Consider the following 8,786-nt stretch of genomic DNA (forward strand, 5'->3'; position numbering starts at 1 on the left):
GGCCTCAAGGGGTGCTACAAATTCTAGGCAGCAAAGATCGGCTGATGGTGACAGTTTTGCCAGTTTCACTATAAATCAATTAATATAGAGATTGCATAATGGACGGAACAAAAATAAATCAATTCTACGTCATAACATTTATTTAACATCTTAAACACACAAGTTCGAAATGATGTTGAATTGTAAGATAACACTTGGATGGATTTGATCACATTATTTATTGATATATTAAAGTAAGAACTATAGTGTCCGTAGCCATAATCATTTAATTTTAAAAGCTTATAAATTACGTTGGAGAGCTATTTTCTGGGTTTCAGAAGTTTAAAGTCGACCTAGTGCCAAAGGCTTCAAATGTTCTTTCAAGTAATTTAAAGGTCGAATTACATCTTTTGTTGTAAATTTAAAACCTATTTAAACGTTTAACACCAGCAACATGTCATTAATTAGTGTTTTTATCAAGATAAATAACACGCAACTTTCCAAAAAAAATCTACTAGTGTTATAAATCACACTTGAATTATGTAAGCATACCAAAGTCAGATTTTCGTCATTGCAATCCCATGTTTTTCTAGTATACAGTACACAGAATTCGTACGAGCATTGAGTATCCACAGAGAGCCTGATGTTGCACCTTCAAACAGGGTAGAAATTCTTCTGTTTATAGGGAGCAGATTGGTTGTTGAACCTGCAAATTTCAGGTAGCACCTGTATGTAAAATGGTCGCGATGATCTGGATTTGTCTCCGAATTAAGTAACAAATGAATTTGATCAAACAGTATGGGGTCAGCCGCAATGTGAAATAAATTAAGATGAGGGATGATATTTTCTAGTGCGCTCTAGTTGACAGGTGTGGCCGTACTATGACCAATACCTACCAGTTCTATATTCGCCACACTATACCTCAGCCTCGTTACTGTCTTTAACGTCACGTGGAGTTTCCATAACCTCTCCATTTCCGAGAAGGAGAGACAGTGGCGTTGTGGCAACGTCCTTAAGCTAGTAATTCAGAGCCCCAGGTTAATGTCCCGGGGACGTGGCTTTGAATCCCGCCATAGCAGACCACCATTGTTATTGACTTTTAACTGCAGTCTGGGCAATTAAGAGAATAGATGCTTGCCTAGCCCTGAACCCTGCGAATGTATTGAAAAAGACTGCATCTTATAACTCGAATTAATTTCCGCTAGTTTATAAAAATATTTACTTCACAATTAAAAGATGTATTTGTAGATAGATTAATTTACATGTAATATTTCATCATATCAGATTCAATAACATCACCATTGACAGTTTTGAAAGTTTTTTTTGACTTGTCCATGATTTCTTTGGTAGCTGGGTGATATAGTTTGATCTGTCTGTGGTGTTCCCATTTGTTCCTCATAATTATCTCAAGATCATTGGTTCTCTCTTGGCGGTCATTCCTGTGCATTTGACTCTCTCAGCAATGATCAACAGCATGAAATGGACGTACTGTAATGGATATATGTATATCGATGAAGTTAATTTGTTACACTGAAAAGTTTATTTTTGTCAGCTTTTGATACCTTGTATACATTCCTATCTCTTTCAAGCATATGTCATTTCATTGTTTCTTGTGTGCCTTTTATACTGCCATTAGTGCAGTAAAACATTTGTCTTGTATATGTAGAGTGCATAGGCACAAGTGTACTTCAATGTGTGAACATTTTGTACAATGTCAACATCTGATTGAATGATTTTAAAACCTGTTTGACAGCATAAATAAAACCACTGGAGCCAATTATAGGAAAGGATCAACTCAGCAGTAACTGCATGATCCCATAGTTAGCACTAAACCATTGTCTGCAATGCTATAGTATCTGACTTTGTAACACCAAACACCACAAATTTATTTTTAAACCTGCTTGTTGTTGAGACACAATAACATATTATTTTTTGCTTTTAAAAATTCTAAATGTGATATTGACTAAATTCATAGAAGTAATGTTGCCATAGGGAGCATCAAACAACTGAACAAGTTTTAGAAATTAAACTTAAGTTGAACCCAAAACTAGTGAACTGCACTTACCTGGTGAATGTGTTTACTGTTTACAATCTTAATTGATAGCATTGTTTGAAAACTAGTGAATTGTTTCTCATTGGTTTACAGTTGGAAACTTTAGTTATGGGCTCTTTTTAAAAAATGTTTATACATGGGATGTGGGTGTCAATAGCTTAATGCCAGGTCAGTTTCTGGCAGCATTTTGTTTAGTACTAAGGTTAAGGAGCAGTGGTATTTCTCAGATGGGCATTTGAACCAACCAAAACACTGGTGTACCTTGTAAAATGAGGAAGGGGCAGTTTATTTGTTGTTGCAAATGAAGTGGCTGCCTGCTCAAGGAATTTAAATCAATAAAAAAAAAAATCACTATATCTTCAATTTATTTGGTTTTCCATATTGCTACAGATTATTCTACATCCTTTCCATGTGTTGCTACAACAGAAATAATGTATTTTCTCCATCTACATCGTGAATTATGTATTCACTGAAAATGCAATGCTTATTTAAGTGGGTTGATAAAATTACAGGGTTTTAGCATAACCACCTCCTTCCCAAATTCCTATGTTCATCCATTGGGAAAATCAAGAGATTCCTAGGGGTAAGTTTTTTTTTTGTCTGTGCTGAATTATGTCACCTTACCAGGATTGTGCCCATGGGAAAGAAGGAGGAATTCTAAAGAATTTCCATTTTGGGAAAGTGCCAGAAGATAACTGATAAATGCAGAACTGTATTTGAAATTACCATGTTAAGGAGAGGAGGGAGAAAACTGGCAGTGAAATGAAGTGGAAAATCAATTGTATTTGTTGATATGTGTTGCTCTTGGGGGTTACATATTCACATTAAAAAGAATATTACAATCAAGTGCCCTGGATTTTCTCTGTCATGTGCTTAAGAAAACAGAACAATCTGGGTGGTATTTGGGGTAGCCCTGGTTTTTTGCCCATTTTTGCTCATCAGAATTTGCATTGTGTTTGAGGCTGGCAGACTATATTTGGTGGAAATGAAGGAAATAAATATGGTATTTCCTCACCATATGCCTCTTGGTAAAGATGGGTGCAAGGGATAGCAGTGTGAGAGGGACACTTACAATTTAAAGTCTGTTTTCCCGTTGGGTAAACATCATCTGCTTTAAAATCAGGTGTTTTTTTTCTTATTTCTGAAACTGGTGACATAGCCAATTTGCTTATCCTGCCATGAGGTGCTCTGAGCAGTTTCCACACCTGAGGCCAGTGCAGCAGCTTCTGTCCAAAATAACTAAATGCTCCTCCCCTAGAAACTAGGCTCAAATAGCAAGTGTACGGAAGTCAGTTCTCACTGAGGAGTTGTGCCAGAGAATAAATTGGATACCTGACGTTCATCAGCTGATGCAGGAACTACTTGAACCCAATGGAGCGAAGCTAACCTTGTTTGTTTTTTGGAATCCACACACCAGTAGATATGACGCTGCAAAAAGGCAAAGCTCAAAGCTATTGTGATATCAGAAACAACATGAATTATTTTACTCTACTTTCAGGGTACAGTGCAGATCTAGCACTGAATAGTCATCTCTGCTTGCTAGGTGTGAGAGCAGACTTCTGGACGTTTAACTGGACACACTACAGCAGCACAGAAATTGACACATTGGCAATTTCTACAAGGTTTTAAACTTTTTTGTTATAATCCATCATCTTGGGGAATATGATGTAATTCCATGCCCCATTTCATATGCAAATCCCTTCATAGGTGGTCAGTGCTAATTCCATTTTTGATAATGAAAGCATGGTACTCTGTCTTTTTGGAATTGAGTGTTGGTCAAACTCAATCTGTTCCACTGTTTCAAATTTTCACGTGGCAACCTGCAGTTGAGCAGCTCCAAAACATGCAGTTCATTGATAACTTACTAATGTGCTATTTTAAAATTTGTTTTATAATGATTTTTTATAATAGTAGAAGCATTAAGCTAAATGAACATGATTAGCAAAATGGCCAAAGAAACTTCGTAAGAACCTGTTAATGCAATCACACGGCTCCATATTGACAATCATGTTTAAATGTGGCTGGATTAATGACGAAAGAGCTTTTACTTTTAACAACACAGTGTTGGAGAAACTCAACAGGTCAGGCAGTATCTGTAGAGAGAGAAGCAGTTAACATTTCGAATATGATTTCGGAATGTTTATTTTTGTTTGCGGTTACACTTCTGATATTGGGATGACCTTCAGCGAAGCATTGTGCATCACACAACAATTTTACTGCTAGAACTAGGTTCAGCGACAAAGGGGCACAGCCTGATACATGCTTAAGGATCTGCTAATCTAGAATATTAAGAAACATATTAACACGACAAAGGCGTGAATAGATTGCAAACAATCTAGGAAGCCCTTCGAATCACCTGGGCACTTTTCAGAAGCAGTTTTTCCGGTGGGCTTAAAGCACTCACATTAGTGACTCCTCTTTAATCTATCCAACTAAGGAGAACCCCCTTGTTTTAGTATCCTGGGGGAGAAAAGAGGTTACTGCTGTTATTGCGTTGTTAACGCAGTGAGCCTCAAAACGAAGTGCAGGTTCCAATGCACCTTAAGGAAGTGTTCTAGTATTCCCCAAATCCCATCAGGAAGGGTTCGAGCACAATAACACCTACCTTATCACATCAAGATATATAAACACTACTGAATTTCAAGCTGCAATGTATCGAAGTTGAATAGTTTTTTTTTGGTCAGCTGTGCTGTATAAATATCCATGGCCATTCAGACCTCTGTTCATTGAACCCGTGCGTGACAGTGACTTGATTTGGTGCAAGCGTGAGAAAACAATGACAAAATACATTGCAATTAAGACGACCCGGGGTTGTGTGTCTCTAGCAGACAAGATAACTCGCTTTCTTAATTGATGGCAGTACTTCTACTCAACACGGCATTAAAGTCTAATTAACAGACAGACGAAAGGCAGCACCCTAGCCACCCCCCCCCCCCCTTTCTCGTACACACACGGGGAAGATGCCTATACAATGACTGGGGGAAGGGGGAAAGATTTCTCAACATAGAGAACCTCAAGCAAAAGCGTGCATGCTGAAATGTCCGAGTTGGGTTAGTCTCTGCCGATGGATTAGCAGTGCACTTTCAGCAGGCTGCCGATAGGGACTGTCAGCCGCTGCTTTGTCCAATCCCAACACGCTGCAGAAGGAGACAGAGACAGAGAGAGCTTCCCTCACTACCACCGCCCATGAAAGATCACGCTGGTAGCCTCGGCTGATTCAGGAGTTAGCCGCACCACTACGTAAAGTGGCGTTTGGTACGTGCCAGGCCGATTGTACAAGAGCCAGAGCAGACCCAACAGGAGGCGATTGCATTCTCCGTTCACTGCCACTCTGTAAGACCCCCGACGCTGCGCATTCATTGCCGGGAAAGTATTAAGTGTTCTGATCCAGCGAGTTCAATTTCCATGAGGTACTGTGGAAATGTTTCCAGTCTGGAACAAGGGTTAATTTATCATCTAAAAGCGCCGATTATGGGGTGTATAGGCTCCAAAACAACTATTGGTAAGCTTTGCTTTCTTATTGTGGCCAGAGCAGGGTGTACCCCTGATGCAGTAAATCATGAGCAAAAGGGCTGGAGGCGGCTGCTCCTCGATTGGCGAGAGCAGCTTTGCTGGGTATTAGCTGCAGTCTAGTTTTAAGCGGACCGCACGGTTAATGTTCATTGACACGATTGGTCATGAGGCTGGCTTCTAGAAACAGTATGTTGTTTGTTTTGGTGTCTCTCGTTAAACAACCGCACACCCTGAACTGCATGAGCCCGAGTTTTTTTTGAAGTGGACACCCTAAATCTAAGCCCTGTCTTGCGCGGAATCAATTTGCATGCAAGCCAGATTTCCCTTAGCAAGTAACCTCACTCTCTCCCTCACTCACTCACCCGGAGCCTGGGAGCTATTTCCTGCCGCAACACTGGCGACGGGGTCAGTCAGACTTGCTTTAATTTTAATAAACACCTTTTTGAAACAATCTGTCCCAAATCGACCTTCCATTTCTCCACAATTGCCTCATCTGAATCGCCGGTTCAAACCTGAGAGAGCGCCCATGTTTCAGCTTCAGGTTGACCGCATGGACAGCGAGGGCAAGGCTGTCTTTGATTTCATTTTACCGAAGCTTGGGGTCGACGAAGCGACGGGCTCAATACTCTTAGCCAATTAAAGATACTTCAGCGCATATCGTGGATTGAGAGTCTGGAAACACGCTGATGAAAATGAATGAGAAAGAGAGCAGACTATGCTGACACAACAACGGAGCAAAGCCCGTCTTATTTAAATGTTTAAATATCACTTGCAGTTTCGAAGAAGCATGTCACATTTACAGGATGAGATCATCTTACCCGATCAAATGTACTTCACATCCCAGCATTGTGTTTACACTTGCTTTCTCAAGAAAGGTGCAGCTAGTAGTAAGGTTGTGTGTGTACATATGATGTTGTGCAATATTATGTTGTGATCTGAAGTCCCCGCTGGCGCCTGGGGCTTATGTGAGAGGATATAATGGCCTCGAGGAAATTAGATGCGGTGGACAAATGAACTTTGTCGAACCACTGGTTCGCAGTTTCCAGGACCCGAACTGGGAATATCAAGTCAGTCAACCATGGAGAGAATTGGCGATGGCCACAGCCAGCGACATCTTTCCTTTGGGCGTGGCACATCTTTGAAGCGGCTGATTTCTTCCAGGGACTGCACATTTCACTAGCCCCACACACAGCCAAGCACAGAGAGGCGGCGATTTAATACAGGCCCGCACTCCTGCCTGGGAGAGCAGTGACCTCCAGTTAAAGGATGTATTCACAGGCTGGCGAAGCTGACATTCCTGCAAATGCTAGGCCATTCGGCCCAAGAGTCCAGACTGACCCTCTGAAGAGCACTCCATTTAGACTCATGCAGAGGGAACTCCGCACAAAACGGTCAAGGCTGAAATTGAACTCGGATGCTGAGACACAGCAATGCTAATCACTCTGCCACCATGGATGTGCGGTCAAACAAATCAATGAAACCCTGATAAATACATGGTAATATATTCTGCCATCGGGAAATGTCTTCACACCATCTCCCAATTGTGCAGACTCCTCTTCATAGCTTGTTCTATTGCCATTACTGGAACAAATGATGTCTCTGTTACATTTTCTTAAAATGTTGATTCTCACGCATTTGGACAAAGTTAGCATAGTTTAGATGCAGTTATCTAGATTTTTCACTGCCTAGCCTGCGAGATGTTTTGCTGTGGGTTATTAGCGCAAATTAGGCAACGAATCACTAAGCGTTAAGTGTTGTTGACTTTCCTCACGGTCTGTGCGGATAATTCCAGTTTAATCTTAAAACACTGCGGGCAGTAATAAGCGGCCATTTTCTCTCCAGGGAGCGTTGACAATTTTCATCAGTAAAAGAGTACGGTTACCATGAAAACTGTTCACACACAGTTACACCGGAGGCACTCCATCGTCCTTTGTTAGATGGATAAGATCCTGAGGGAATACTTTGGATGCGTCGCTTCGCGTATTTGTGTGTGTTTTTTTTTGGTTTAATTCTGAGAATTGCAGGTTTATTAAGATTTCAGCCGGAGACGTTATTGAAGTGCCTACTTTTAATGAAAAGATGCCACTTTTATGGAACCAGTCATTTCATTGATAGGATTGAAGTGACTTCAGACAGCCTCGTGCTGAAAGAACAGCAAATGCGGTCACAACTGATGGGTTTGACTTTTTCAGATCAACTGGTATTCAGTGTGTGCGCGCAGGTTTACTTTTCTTGCACCAATAAATGTTCACCTACAGCTGTTATATTCATACCTTTTGTGTGTTTTCCCGCCTCCCTTTTTTTACGTGAATAAAGCCCAATTGTTTTAATAGCTTCATGGACTGAATTGGAAACACACGCCTGAGGATTCGCCTGCTCCTTACCACCCTCATCTGAAATTCAATCTCGCCACGTTGAGCTCTCTGCAGGCAGTGTGTAGGGTTGAGGTCTGGGGAGTCGGGCAGAATCATGTAGGTCTTTGAGGGACATCATGCTATGCCATTGACTCCGGAAAGTGTAAGAGACTTTGGTTAAGATTACTTGTTGATCTGCTTGTATAATTGCGCTGCTGCAATGAAAGATTACAGGAAAGATTTGCTGAAACGAGGTGATTGTAAAGGAAAGGGTGATAATAACACCGAAATATTTGCACGTTATTAATCAGTACGAGGAAGAAACGATGGACATGGTATTATCCAATGCATAACTTCACTCAAATATGCGTTTCCCGTTTTAACTTTCCGGAGATTGATTTGAAGTAGAATACAAGGCGTATCTCGGACCAGTAAACAGATACAAGGACATTGCCTTGTTTGCCCATACCAGCTGTGGAAGTGCAGGTGTTGGACTGGAGTGAACAGCCAGAAGTCCCACAGCACCAGGTTATAGCCCAACAGGTTTATTTGGAATCCCACCAGCTTTGAGTGCAGCCCCTTTGCCAGGTGCCGTGAAGAAGGAGCTGCGCTCAGAAAGCTTGTGTGATTCCAAATAAACCTGTTGGGCTATAACCTGGTGTCGTGGGACTTCTGACTTTGCACTACTAACTAATTAGGAGTGTTTAAGAATTAAGAAAAGTTCAGGCACGGGAGAAAGCGGTGGGCCACTCTTAAATTCTCCCATTTTTGGCAATTAGTTGCGTCGGAGCAACTGCATTGTGACTCCGACACATTACTCACTCTGACCGAAGAAGTTCCTTCAGGACAACAAGGTGCAGGGCTGGATGAACACAGCAGGCCAAGCA

At 41.2% G+C, this 8,786-nt stretch overlaps 1 protein-coding gene and 1 long non-coding RNA gene across 2 annotated transcripts in view; one reads left to right on the top strand and one right to left on the bottom strand.

The window, feature by feature from the left end:
- Positions 1-248: 248 nt before the first annotated feature.
- On the bottom strand, positions 249-4,687 carry LOC125484755. The gene is made up of 3 exons (XR_007263569.1): positions 4,638-4,687; positions 3,365-3,460; positions 249-1,467 (listed from the first exon to the last, which is right to left on the bottom strand). It is a non-coding gene; the product is annotated as an uncharacterized LOC125484755 (long non-coding RNA).
- A 230-nt stretch (positions 4,688-4,917) lies between these two features.
- Positions 4,918-8,786, top strand: part of fam131ab (family with sequence similarity 131 member Ab) — a 68,246-nt gene continuing 64,377 nt past the window's right edge. Inside the window, exon 1 of the mRNA XM_048604787.1 lies at positions 4,918-5,365. The gene's annotated coding sequence lies outside the window, so the exon portion shown is untranslated. The remainder of the gene's footprint in view (positions 5,366-8,786) is intronic.

The sequence above is a fragment of the Rhincodon typus genome, chromosome 13 (assembly GCF_021869965.1).
Source record: "Rhincodon typus isolate 14 chromosome 13, sRhiTyp1.1, whole genome shotgun sequence".
Lineage (NCBI taxonomy): Eukaryota > Metazoa > Chordata > Chondrichthyes > Orectolobiformes > Rhincodontidae > Rhincodon > Rhincodon typus.